This window comes from Daucus carota, chromosome 6 (assembly GCF_001625215.2).
Source record: "Daucus carota subsp. sativus chromosome 6, DH1 v3.0, whole genome shotgun sequence".
Classification (NCBI taxonomy): Eukaryota; Viridiplantae; Streptophyta; class Magnoliopsida; order Apiales; family Apiaceae; genus Daucus; species Daucus carota.
In genome coordinates, this window is record NC_030386.2 from 30456722 (window position 1) to 30470702 (window position 13981).

Below are 13981 nucleotides of genomic sequence, written 5' to 3' on the forward strand. Positions count from 1 at the left end.
TTGACACGTATAAATATTGATTTTATAAAATCTAATATGTATATAGATTTGTTTATATTATAAGGAGAGTTCTATAGTTTTTAAAAATGTATACATTATTATACATTTAAATCAGTTTTGACGAGGCTGTTATTTTGGATATTTCACGTACTTACCCTTCGATATACTGTAGTCCGGACACGCAAACTGTCTCGCGAGTTCTGTGAACACTGAAATAGAATAGTGAGTAGAAAATAAAATAAAAGTCTGCTACTCTTCTTGCTTAGTCTAGAACAGGAGCAGAGGGTTTCTTACCCGAGCACGGTTTCCCAGGAGACTAAAAAAATAGACGCGCAAGTTTCCGATCATCGTCTCGCGATCTTGAAACTTTTGCTCGTCATTCTACGGTTAGTAAACGCTTATTAGTCCTGTTTGTTCTTTTGTCCGTGTTTATTAATATATATACTGAGAGAGGGGAGATGGAGAGAGAGAGAGAGAGAGGGAGAGAGAGACAGAGAGGAGTATGGATGTGTATAGGCTCCTTCAAATTTCTAACCACCCTAAACAACTTCTTTACAAAACTAACCATCCTTTTTTTCACTTCACAAAACTGACCACCCTAATTCATTCACTCCTCGGGCGAACATAAAATTAAAGGGCTTTATATGTTCGTCCCTTCCTCGGGCGAACATCACAAAAAAATATATATATGTTCGCCCTTCCCTCGGGCGAACATACAAGGACTCTAAACTCCTCGTACAAGGACCTGCACCACCTGCAGCTGTGTCGGAGTTTGAGTCTCCAAAGTTGTATATATGGCTGGTATTTTACAGTCTTGAGAATCTGTAGCCGCACCCTTCACTTGCAAAATTAATATAAATGCATACAAAATTCTGAGGAACAACATTTTGTTGAGGGAGCACACATGCTTTTGCCATTTATATATTGTATCCACATCTATCAAAACCTTGTTTAACCGGTGTTACAAAAATGGGGAATCGGACCAAATCGGTTGAGCTACCGATTCAGGGATTAATCGGAAATCGGGGATTAATCGAAAGGATTAATCGGTGTGAAAATCGGATTTATTTTAATAGAAAAATATTATTTAATATTTAGTTATTATTATATTAGCTATTTAGTAACTAATATATTTGCTATATTCATAAACATTATAATTACTCATATTTAAAGTAATATGGTATTTTAATTCTAATAATTTATCACATATACTTCGATTAAGAAATATATATAAGGATTAATCGGATTTCAAAAATCGGATCGGTGGCCAACCTTGCAGGGGATTAATCGGTGTGGAAAAATTTAATTTATAAATAATAAATTAAAATTTTCAATTAAATAAAATTTGAAAAAAAATTCAATTTTTTTTAAAATACTAACTTATAGCCCGTGCAAGGCACGAGAGCTTTTTAATTATTTAGAAATTTTTTAAATATATTTTAAATGGTGTGGAAAAATTTAATTTATAAATAATAAATTAAAATTTTCAATTAAATAAAATTTGAAAAAAAATTTCAATTTTTTTTAAAATACTAGCTTATAGCCCGTGCAAGGCACGAGAGCTTTTTAATTATTTAGAAATTTTTTAAATATATTTTAAATGGTGTGGAAAAATTTAATTTATAAATAATAAATTAAAATTTTCAATTAAATAAAATTTGAAAAAAAAATTCAATTTTTTTTAAAATACTAGCAAATAATTTGGGCCAAATAATTTAAAAAATTTCAATTTTTTTTAAAATACTAGCTTATAGCCCGTGCAAGGCACGAGAGCTTTTTAATTATTTAGAAATTTTTTAAATATATTTTAAATGGTGTGGAAAAATTTACCCGTGCAAGGCACGAGAGCTTTTTAATTATTTAGAAAATATTTTTTAAATTATTTGGCCCAAATTATTTGCTAGTATTTTAAAAAAAATTGAATTTTTTTTTCAAATTTTATTTAATTGAAAATTATAATTTATTATTTATAAATTAAATTTTTCCACACCATTTAAAATATATTTAAAAAATTTCTAAATAATTAAAAAGCTCTCGTGCCTTGCACGGGCTATAAGCTAGTATTTTAAAAAAAATTGAAATTTTTTTTCAAATTTTATTTAATTGAAAATTTTAATTTATTATTTATAAATTAAATTTTTCCACACCATTTAAAATATATTTAAAATATTTTCTAAATAATTAAAAAGCTCTCGTGCCTTGCACGGGCTATAAGCTAGTATTTTAAAAAAAATTGAATTTTTTTTCAAATTTTATTTAATTGAAAATTTTAATTTATTATTTATAAATTAAATTTTTCCACACCGATTAATCCCCTGCAAGGTTGGCCACCGATCCGATTTTTGAAATCCGATTAATCCTTATATATTTCTTAATCGAAGTATATGTGATAAATTATTAGAATTAAAATACCATATTACTTTAAATATGAGTAATTATAAAGTTTATGAATATAGCAAATATATTAGTTACTAAATAGCTAATATAATAATAACTAAATATTAAATAATATTTTTATATTAAAATAAATCCGATTTTCACACCGATTAATCCTTTCGATTAATCCCCGATTTCCGATTAATCCCTGAATCGGTAGCTCAACCGATTTGGTCCGATTCCCCATTTTTGTAACACCGGTTAAACAAGGTTTTGATAGATGTGGATACAATATATAAATGGCAAAAGCATGTGTGCTCCCTCAACAAAATGTTGTTCCTCAGAATTTTGTATGCATTTATATTAATTTTGCAAGTGAAGGGTGCGGCTACAGATTCTCAAGACTGTAAAATACCAGCCATATATACAACTTTGGAGACTCAAACTCCGACACAGCTGCAGGTGGTGCAGGTCCTTGTATGAGGAGTTTAGAGTCCTTGTATGTTCGCCCGACTGGGGGGCGAACATATAATTTTTTTTTGTTATGTTCGCCCGTAGAAGGGGCGAACATATAAAGCCCTTTAATTTTATGTTCGCCCGAGTTGTGAATGAATTAGGGTGGTCAGTTTTGTGAAGTGAAAAAAAAGGTGGTTAGTTTTGTAAAGAAATTGTTTAGGGTGGTTAGAAATTTGAAGGAGCCGATGTGTATATGTCTATTCTGAGTTTGTGGTAGCATGTGCAGGAGTTTGACATATAGAATTAATCACTTAGCCTAATTCCTTCTATTAACACCTGAATCTACATATTATTAGAATATTCACGAGATCTATGTGGCCTAATTAAATCATTAAAAAGTAGACTCGATTGTGCAAGATAAAATTTAGGTTATTATTTTAAGAGTGTGTGCGTTGTGCTTGAAATGGGCCTACATGTTCAACTTTTTCCTTGTATGTCCCTTGGTCCTTTTTCCTTGCATTTCTCTTGTTTTTAATTGGTGAACTCGGTAGAACAGTTTGTTATTAGCACGAATTGTTGCTTGTTTGTAGCATGGCGCTACCGTGCACATATAAAGTTCTGAATCTAACATCGTCCACAGTAATTTTACGGAGTTTTGCTTGGTTTTTACTAAGCATTATGCCCCCTAGACCATAAATGGCAAGATGGTTTGGATGACCCATCAGGAAGATGGTTGTATGGTTTAATGACCCAAGCATTGTGTCCCCTAGACCGTAGTCGTAAGTGGGAAATGTATAAATAAGAAAAGGGCCTTGAAAGTTGGTTGTATTGTCGAATGACTCATTAGGTGTTTGATGAGTGTGTGAATGAGAAAAAGCTTTTGTCGACTTCTTACTATTATTAGAATTGCTAATTTGGTTCTGGCTTTTGATTTGACCAGGGCTGTATATTTCTCAAAATCTACACTGCATTTACTTGCAGCAGGTCAATAATGTTACACCACGATATTATTTGCAGAATTCGACATCTTATATATTTGCAAAATGTTAAACATCATTCTTGTATACAACATATTTGCACTTCTATTAGCATTGATCTAAGATATAACTATATCACTGAGGTTGCCAATTTCTTGCTTTTAACTGATTTGTTGGTTTGAAATTAAATGTTTAAGTGTTTTTGGTTTCAGCACCTAATTTATGATTTTGGTAGTTTTCAACTAGCTGACTGCCTATTTATTTACCATTGCAAGTTAAGTTACATGTTACTATATTAGCATGCTTTTGACAAGTTACGTACGTCATGTCAAATCACACTAATGATTTTGCATATTCTAACATTTAATATTTCAATGTCAGCTTCTCATGTTGTAACTCCGAGGTACTTATGGCTTGTGACTAACAATGTCAGCCTTACTCTGGACGATAGAGAGAAATAACGAATACATACCTCAAAGCATCCAGAATAAAATTCTCTGTCCAGGGATTTAATTCAACTTTCTGTGTGAAGCAGGTAAAGAAACTACCATTTAACTCTTCATTTTTTTTGGCTTATGATGTGTAACAGGGACTCGTACTTTTGATAATACAAGTCGACTACTTCACGTAATACTTCTGTTTTGCAATGATCCATCTATTTCTCCTAATTTTTCTGATAAGATCTAAGCCACGGGATAATAACAAGAAAGTAAGAAGTTTCGTTGTTTTCTTACAAGTATAAAAAGAAGTGTATAAATCTCTGAACTGGCTTTATGTTTCTTTTGATATGTCTGATGCTAAACCATGTGAAGCTCTTTTATTGTTTTAAGGTAAACACTCATTTGCACTTAAATATTGACGGAGTATATTAAGTATTGATGTTAGTACTGTGTCAAAGGAACTATGTGTTCAGTAAACACTTGGTTATGAATAGGATGTTGCTAATGTTGCTGAATCTTTGTTATGTTGTATATATTCAAGAAGCACACGAGGTAGAATGAGTTTTAAATCTCTGATGCGATCGACCAATTTAGTGAAGCATGTTGTTGATTGGTTAGAATAAAAGAAGAATTCTTTAATAACCCATCAACAGTGCAAACTAAGACTAATGACCTTGACCTTTTCAGAAAATAACAGCTACTCTTGAAGAACTGTAAGATTTAAAAACTAATGCTTGTATAACCTTGTAGAATCCTCATGCACACCTAGAGGCTAAAGTAAATTAAATCTCCTTGCATTAATTTGGGAAAGTTGAATTGTAGTTATACTTGGATGATGCAGTTTGAACGGACAACATCCACTAAGCATAGCTAACCGAGGTTCCAATTAAATTGGTATCATTGGAATTAGTATGTATTTAAAGAACTTTTGTAGGCTTTTGGTTCACGATGGGATTTGTGATTCTGTTCTTTTAGCCCTTGTAGAAACACTTGATTCTGCAAGGCTGAACCAAGGATTTATTGTAATATCCAATCATTTTGTTCACAGTTAAGCTAAGTTAATATATATGTTAAAGGTGTGCAAATAATATAAAAGACACAGCATGACACTTGATTTGATTAAATGTCCACCCATATGCACCTCTCTCCCCATGATGTTAGTCTCGAAGCGCTATATTGCACTTCTCACTACGAAGCATGCCAGCTGTCAAACCTCTAGGAATTTGACAGAAAGGAATAAATAGGAGAAATGAACCAAGGATTGGCTAGAGGTCAAGCATTAATGAAACATATATCCTTATAAGAAGTTGATGTAGATGCTACCTAGTTGGTATAGTAGTCCAAATATGTTCCGTGGTTTCTTAGAAGCTATAACTACATGATAAAACAGAATTTAATGGCTATAGTGTTGTGTTACTCCATATTGTAATCAGAATACTGAAATCTTTGAGATTGTAGTCAAGATAATGAAATCACTGGGTCCTGTTGCATGCTTAGTTTGGTTTGGACCTTATCTTTCTTTGAATTTAATATTATAGTCAAACTGTGGCAGGCCATGGGCACAAGCAATTGACAAGTCCCATATTGAAAGATAATTAGTAATATATGATGTATAACTAGAAGCTGTATGAGCTTTTATGTCACGACCTTACTTGAACGGGATCTGTTCTATAGGCTCGTACCTCTGTATCCTTGATTTCAAAGGAGGCAGGTGACCAAGTCTGGTGGATGAAACGTGACTGCATGACCAGAGCGTGATTAACAGCTAGTTTGGTCAGTTGACCATTCAAGCAGTGAAGGATCGTTCTCAGCCAGAGTCTTTGGCTGGGGTGGTCTTGCAGTTGTCTGACAGACTCCTTTTCCTTCTTTTTTAGTCTCCTATACAATATGCAGCGGTCATAATTATTCTTGTTGATATTTTGTTATCTTTAATTTTATGTATATTCTAGATTTTGTCCAAAATATGTATAACAGATGACGAATAATATCAAATTTGACTTAATAATATAAATTATAGCATAAGATGGATATATATACAAAATTCTTGCATCTATTTAGTGGAGGATGTATAATTGGTAAGCTGATAAATAAACTTTATTTTGTGTAATTAGTAATGAAACAAAATTACTTATGTATGAAGGAGTCGTTTGTGTGAAATTGCAACTATAGATCAAAACGGACTTACGAAATGATAATCTTGATATTCTTGGTGTGTAATAATCTGAAATAACTCAAAGGTTATTACAATAATCTTGGGGGCGTATTCTTAATTTCAAAATTTTGGATTTGCAATGATAACTTCTAGTTGTTGCCCAAGCTCCCAAAATTATTAATAATTATCTAGTTCTAAAATCTATTTTTGTTATGTATATTGACATATGTTCTATCCTGATAGGTATCACAGAACTATAGATGCCCTTATTATTTAAATGTTGTTGTACTTGGTTTGTTTTGAAAGTCCATCTCTTATTTTTACCATTACCATTAGAGTTCACACTTTTTATATTCGCGAGACATTTATTAAATCCTAGTTGCATGTAAATGACATTTTAGAAAGTTTCTACCAAATTTTTAAGATGAATCCATTGTTGTTTCCTAGTAAAGTTGCATGTAGTGTTTTATAATATGTAGCTCTTGGGCACATATACTAATCCAGTGGTGTTTGTTCTTTCCGGATGACCCAGTGTATTCAGTGATTGTCGAAGCCTTGGCCTCTGTGCTGAAGCAGATTTTGATCTCGATCTCGATCTCACCGGACATCCTCCTGTTCTCAATTCCCAGTGCAATACTCATTTTCGGCCTTCTTCGAGCTGAAGACCAATAGAATAGACAAAGGAACGTGGACCTGCCTGTTCGGGGAAGCATGTATGTCGCCTACTCTCAAGTTGCTGGTTGCTTGGTCAAGGGAATTAGGGAAGCATGAGAAGGTAACTTCGATCCATGCAATTTTAATATCTTCAACCTCTATCTTGTTTAAGTATATGTGATTTTAACAAAAAAACAAGGGTCCTAGCCTAAGACAGTCAACTTAGCTCCGAAATCCTTATATTGTTAGTTTGGCAAAAAAAATTTGGACCATTTCTCGATTTGTGCGTGTCATCCTTGCGCAGGGGCCATGCTAATCTTCTCTGTATCGTTCCAATTTTATCGGATGTCCCCGAAGGGACAATAATATGGCTCTAAACTGGGTTATTTGAATAGCGTAGAGTAAATGGTATTAGCCAATGTGGGACATTGGTTCAACTTTTGGGGGAACCGGTCCAAGTGAGGTGAAACTCCATATGTCTAAAATTCTGCCCAGCCTCGAGTACAAACTTGGCATATCTCTCCAATATCACCAATCAACAATGATAAGTTGTTTGGACTACACAAATAGATGATCTGGCGAAAATCACAGCAATCTCTTTCTATGCACTGATATGTCATCCTATTACCATATCAACACTCGGATTTGTTATCTCTTTCTATGCACTGATATGTCATCGTATTACCATATCAAAACTTGGATTTGGTATTGTAAGATAGAGATTTGTTTGCAATAATAGGGGATTTGAAGGTTTGCAAAACAATATTTGTATAAATTTTTTTTGAAATGAACTGATAGGAAGTCGGAGGCTGCTTAAGCCGCCTTAGAGACGGGAGAGATAGATGCCACACGTGATAGGGTATATATAGGCTGCATTAGAGTAGGAGGGGAAAAGTACCGAGAAGATATTTAAAATCATGCTTGGATGTAAATATCGAAATCACAAAACTCATAATTAACACGTGAGGTATATATAGGCTGCATTAGAGTAGGAGGGGAAAAGTACCGAGAAGATTTTTAAAATCATGCTTGGATGTAAATATCGAAATCACAAAACTCATAATTAACAGAATTTTTCAGACTTTGAATTGTAGGGGATGATTCCACTGGAAAGTCCCTCCAAAAATGGTCGTATGCCACTATAAGTAGCGAGCACACGGTATTCTTTAGTAAAAGGCGAAAGAATAGTTCGCATTGTGCTCACTACATGGCTGCGTGAAATTAAGTGCAGCTAGTGCTTCTTGATATAGTTGTGAGAGGAGCGTGCATGCTTATACTTTTCCACTATGGGTCTTACATGGTACTGTTTTCTTGCGGGGCCTACGATGGGGGGTTCTTATGACTTTGGATTTGTTCTCGGTACAAATCTGCTGGAGATATAAGTTTCTTTATCAGTTACAGTGATAAACATAACACCTTAGAGCATCTCCAACCATAGAGTACCCTTAGCTAAAATGTGAGTTGGCATACCATAATTAAAAATTATAGCCAACATCGTCAAAAAAGTACACTCCAACCACGCCCACCTGTTGTCTATAATTTTAGCCAACCTCCTATGGATGGCTAAATTTGTCGAACCTCTACAGGTCTGTAAGAAAATCTGTAGGAAGATTGCACATCATTTATTACCATATTGAACTGATATATTCTATTTTAACAATTTGAAATATTAATAACATACTATTTTTAAATTATAGCCAACCAAGATAGCTAATACCATTGATACAAAATGTGTTACAGGTTCAGCAAATTTTACATAAAGTCTTACAGGTCCAATTTAGCCAACGATTATAGCCAACGACGTTGGAGATGCTCTTATAAGCTGCATAAAGGTGATGAATCTGTTGCCGGAATGTCCCTCGCCCAGTCCCTGCCTCACAGCTCCGCGTGTGGAGGGCATAAGTTGGTACTACCTCAACAACCTTCCCTTTAGTCCCTATATGCTCTCCCAAGACTCATCTGAGACCCGCGTGATCATTTTGATCAACTAAACCCATATATGAGATAGAGAGGAATACTGCCATTTTGGGTTCATTCATCCGCTTTTAGGACCCTGCACATGGAACTACCATGATGATTGCCAAGTTTCTCTTTATATGATCGTATATTTGATTCAAGAAAGAGGACGCACCATTTTGTGACTGGAGCTTTCAAATTCCTTCGCAGCCATGCTGGTGGGAGCAAGACGAAACTTGAAGTGTGTGAGGATCTGAAATTATTTATAAAACAGAATATATTTGATAACTTGATTTGGTGGGGTGCGCTAGGCCCGAGCAGTAGTGCAACACTTGGGCGACGCGCAAAGACCCCAATAGCAAGCTATTGTGACGGGCCTTCCCCCTTAAAAAATTAATTTAATATCGTGTGGACCTATGGCCCACATATCAGATATTAAACTGATAAGAACAGATACTACACTTGATCTTAGCCAAAAGGCCGAGAAAGGTATGAGTGCTCTCTATGTGTCATTTTGGTTTTAAAGCTCAGCTGTTGTAGCTCTGTCATATTTAACTCGAGGTGGTACTTGACTCTTCAAGAATGTTTACATCCACTGCTTGTCAGCCATATTTCTTGAGTGATTTCTTGAGTGAGAGAACTACAAATATTAGATGGAGCTAGCCGTGGAAACAGTTGTTTGACTTTGAATGATATGAGAGAATTCTGATATGGTACCCAACAAAATACTAAAATACCCAGATGAGTGGTAATTATTGAAAGAGAAACCTGCTGAAGAACTTGATTGAAACCGAAACATGAACGTTAGTTGTACAGCTACCATTAGCAATTCATGTTGATTTTGTCAGTAGATTTTTATTTGGGTCAGGTGCTTTCAAGACAAGTAAGTTACATCTGGGTAGGACAACCTTTACCTAATTATATCCATTAAAAGGGCACAACTGTTAAACACTAGAATTGCAGGGGCTGCGCGAACGCAGGCCCCCTGTCACAAATTATGATGTAGGCTCCACCACTTGGGTAGACCTTAGGCAAGCACCCCTCCGATGTGCAATGGAGGCCACTAACCCAGGCCATGGGCCTTCATGATCACCCATTGACCCCATCCAGGTAAGTATGTTACAATGTAGGCTGTGTTGCCCTATTTATATCCTGGTGTTGATGTTTGCTGGTTGGTGCAATCGATAAGGGAAATTTGATAGCAAAACTACCTGATGCAGAAAGCGTTAAATGGTCTCTGCAGCCCGCACAACAAATAAAATTATTTATGCAATTAACTTATATGAAAAAATATAATTGAGAGCTTCTACCTTGTACCTTGTCAAATGTTTTTAATTTTCTTCCCTTTGTTCAACACCTCCTGATTGGAGTTTTTAGATTTCGTATGTTTTAGTCGTTCACCACACATTCATCGTAACTAGTTTCACTCTTTCATCCGTTCCCTCTTTGCAACATTCCTTCCACTTTTCAGTTTTGGCTTTTGTTCAACTCTCTCATGCATCTTTGATTATTCATTTTGTTCTTGCAACATGTTATTCCTCTCAACCGAAGGAAAATAAAATCTTAAGTTTGTCTTTCGTCCGTAACAGGTCGTCTAGGGTTTGATGAAATTTATGTGTGGGCGAGTTTTTGAACTTTGTAGTAGATTTAACATTTTAATAAGAATGTGTATTTATCCGTGAATTTAAATATTGGTAGTAGAACGAGTAATAATACAGTGCTATTACTGGTATTATATATAAGTTTATTCGTTGTTACAGTGTTATAATATGCTATTTGAGTGATTTAGTTAATTTTTGCAGCTGAAACATCTAATACCATCCTGCTCTTGAGTGGTGCTACTCAGAACTAGACCAGTCGCTGAATGGCAGGAGTCTCCAGGATGTGAGAAAACAGGGAACTCACCACTATCAAGTTGGAAGACGGGGAAAAGCCTATTTACCAAAAAGAGAAGTACATTTGATCTAAGGAAGACAGAAGCATCCTAAACGATATAAGACACGATTGTTATCCATGTATACAATCATTATGGTATCTAGCTGCCTTTATAAAGATTATATGTTTTATTATGTTGCCTGATTACCCATCCAGAACAAGGATAGGTATCTATCTCAAAGGTTTGGTGTCTAGAAGCTGAGGACTGGTTCGTTAAGTGTACATATCTTGAATTTGCTTCTGGGATTTAATAGGATTTTGGCAACCCTGGTGAGTTAATAAACTAAAGAGAATAATGACGAGTAACTGTTAAATTAATATATAAAAGATCTGTTAAGAATGGCTTGCATAGTTGCCGGCAAAAGGATATGCTTATAGAAGTAAAAGAGATGATTTATAAATTGTCGTAGTTGTCTTATCTTAGAAATGTAAAATATAAAGGCAAGGAGTGAAAAGTTCAGAGTTGAGAAAACGTAATATATTCAGGTCAGGTTGATTTTGAATTTTAGTTAAATAATTAACACCGTTAGGTTTTCTTTTATAACAGGGGATATGATTTCCATATTTATAGAATTTGATGTATATTAAAATGTTTTGAAAAATAGATCATGTAACATTGGATACAGTTGCTCATTCTCTCATGAGAGCAAGTGGCAGCATCTTTCTCTCACCCTGATCACCTCCATCTCCCCGTCTCTCTGTCTCTCTATTCTACGAGTTCTACCTATAGCTATCTCCATCTACACCTATGTCATTGCTAGCCGCCATCTTACGCAACACCTCTTTTGTTTTTAATTTTCTATCAATAGCATCCTCTTTTATTTGTTTCTTGTTAAGTAAAATAAAATCATTTTGGGTTTTTTCGTTTTCTTCTCTTTGAGTTATTATTTGTACTAGCTTTTAACCCGTGCGAAGCACGGGCGGGTATATAGTTCGTAATTTATTATTTATAATTTAAATTTTAACATCATTTTATTAGTATTTTAATATTAATGGATTGAATTTTAATTAAATTATATTATTTAGCTGACTATATTTTCTCCAGATTACTTGAAAATACCCTAATAATATGTATATAAACATGGACGATTGTGTAATACTTTTGAAAGATTCAGTAATCTAATCAATCGAATTTCATTTTGTAATCTTGGTTTTTTTTACAACAAAAACTTTCAAGATTAAAGTCAGAAAGGGTTTATGTAATGGTTTGTGTTTATATTGAAATAGAACACGTTAAATTTTAAAAAAAAGTTATATAAAGGTTCTTGTTGAAAAAAGATATTCAAAATTGTATATTTATAATTTTATTTGTAACATCGTTATAATTTTTTTTAATGAAATATTAAATGATAATATATTATTATGAAAGTTTTTAGTATTTGAAACTGTTTAACAATGTAATACTAATAGATAGACTCCAAATTTATAGACTTGCAGTACCAAAAGGAGAGTACCAAACCAAAAAATATAACTAAAATTTTGGACTACAAATTATACCCATGTTGGCTTATAATATAGATGTCCGAGTGTATTGTCTTGTGCAATGTGTTTCGTTTTATGTGATGTGCTCATTGTGTTGAAATTGAATTACATGACATTTAGGTTGTGTTCACTTGGAGTGAATGGAATGAAGGGAGAATGAAATGAATTTTGTATTCTAAAATGATGTTGATCAATGAAAATGTACATAATTTTCATTCCTTCAATCATTCCAATCTTACTATTTTAACTATAACTCTAACCCACATGTTTTGAAAGGAATGTTCATTCGATCTCTACATCATGTTTCTTCACAATCTTTCTCACAATTTTTTTTTCTTTGAAACTTTTATATAATTTTTCATTCCATTCTCCCCTCATTCTTTTCCATGAAGTGAACACAGCTTTAGAGATCCGAAAATCTTATCTCGACAACATTTTCGGTAGATTTGTAGTTGATATTCGTCACCTAAAGAGTTAGGGTGCGTTTGGACGATACATATCTTTGAAAAATTCTATTAAAAAAGCTTAGCTAATAAAAATTAAATTAGAGCAATTCTGAAGTCCCCCGTGTAAAAATTATTTACGGAACCGAACTCTGTAAATTGGTAAATGGTGATCAGAGCCGTGCCTGAAGGTGTTCCAAATGTTCAACGGAATAGGGTCCAAAATTTTTGGGAGCCCATTTTTTAGTGCCTTATACACATAATATATAGTGTTGATAAAAAGTAATTATAATTTCATTTCAAAAAAGAAAAGTGCAGATTGAATAAAGTTTAAAAAATAATACATGCTAACTAATTATCAATTATAATTATAAGTAAACTTAAAACATGTTATATTGATTTTAAAGATTAAAATTAATCATAATAATTTAATATAGACTACTAGTCTTACTTATTTCATTAAAATATAATACAACCGTGAACACTAGGGTTTTGTAGACAACTTCTACATTTTATCATTTTTTTAGTAATTTATTTTATTTTATAACTACATGCAATGTTTACATATTAAATGAAAAATATTAACTTATAAAATTACATTGATTAAATTATATATTTATATAAAATTTACATAGGTTTACATATAAATTACGTTTATGTCATTGTTTTTTTGTTTATAATGATTACATCTTATTAATTATGTACTTGTAATTTATTTCTTGATTTTCGATGTATTTAAATTATATTATAGAAGAAGATATTTAGTTAATTTTTGTATTTTATTTGCTTTATTATTTTATTTTATTTTAATTATAGGGCACCAGTTTAAAATTTTGTACATGACATATAAAATCTCAGGTACAGCTCTGATGGTGACGAGGAATAAAATACCGTGCGGCCGTGCCTACCAACTCCTGCAGTCTGCAGGACCAATGGACTGTAACACCGCCTCTCTTGCAGCGTTCACACCGGAAATATCACTGTACAATATTTAATTCGTCACTTCTTTGTTCCTCCCCCTTCAACTCTAGAAGGCTGTGTCATATCGTAACATTTGTACGCTATATATTATCCGTTGCACACGCATGATTCTAGTTTACCGACTCTCGA

The 13981-nt window shown here is 33.4% G+C and overlaps 1 long non-coding RNA gene and 5 other non-coding genes across 6 annotated transcripts; 2 read left to right on the forward strand and 4 right to left on the reverse strand.

Moving 5' to 3' along the window:
• The first annotated feature begins 182 nt into the window (after positions 1–182).
• LOC135146998 (uncharacterized) lies at positions 183–7163 on the forward strand. Its single transcript, XR_010284243.1, has 3 exons — positions 183–386; positions 4191–4344; positions 6934–7163. It is a non-coding gene; the product is annotated as an uncharacterized LOC135146998 (long non-coding RNA).
• On the forward strand, positions 5892–6104 carry LOC135147470 (small nucleolar RNA U3). Its single transcript, XR_010285044.1, has one exon. It is a non-coding gene; the product is annotated as a small nucleolar RNA U3 (small nucleolar RNA).
• Positions 7164–7313: 150 nt separating the features above from the next.
• Positions 7314–7416, reverse strand: LOC135147418 (U6 spliceosomal RNA). Its single transcript, XR_010284995.1, has one exon. It is a non-coding gene; the product is annotated as a U6 spliceosomal RNA (small nuclear RNA).
• Positions 7417–8152: 736 nt separating this feature from the next.
• LOC135147408 (U5 spliceosomal RNA) lies at positions 8153–8268 on the reverse strand. Its single transcript, XR_010284985.1, has one exon. It is a non-coding gene; the product is annotated as a U5 spliceosomal RNA (small nuclear RNA).
• A 1040-nt stretch (positions 8269–9308) lies between these two features.
• Positions 9309–9504, reverse strand: LOC135147404 (U2 spliceosomal RNA). Its single transcript, XR_010284982.1, has one exon. It is a non-coding gene; the product is annotated as a U2 spliceosomal RNA (small nuclear RNA).
• A 466-nt stretch (positions 9505–9970) lies between these two features.
• LOC135147394 (U1 spliceosomal RNA) lies at positions 9971–10129 on the reverse strand. Its single transcript, XR_010284972.1, has one exon. It is a non-coding gene; the product is annotated as a U1 spliceosomal RNA (small nuclear RNA).
• Between the last annotated feature and the right edge of the window lie 3852 nt (positions 10130–13981).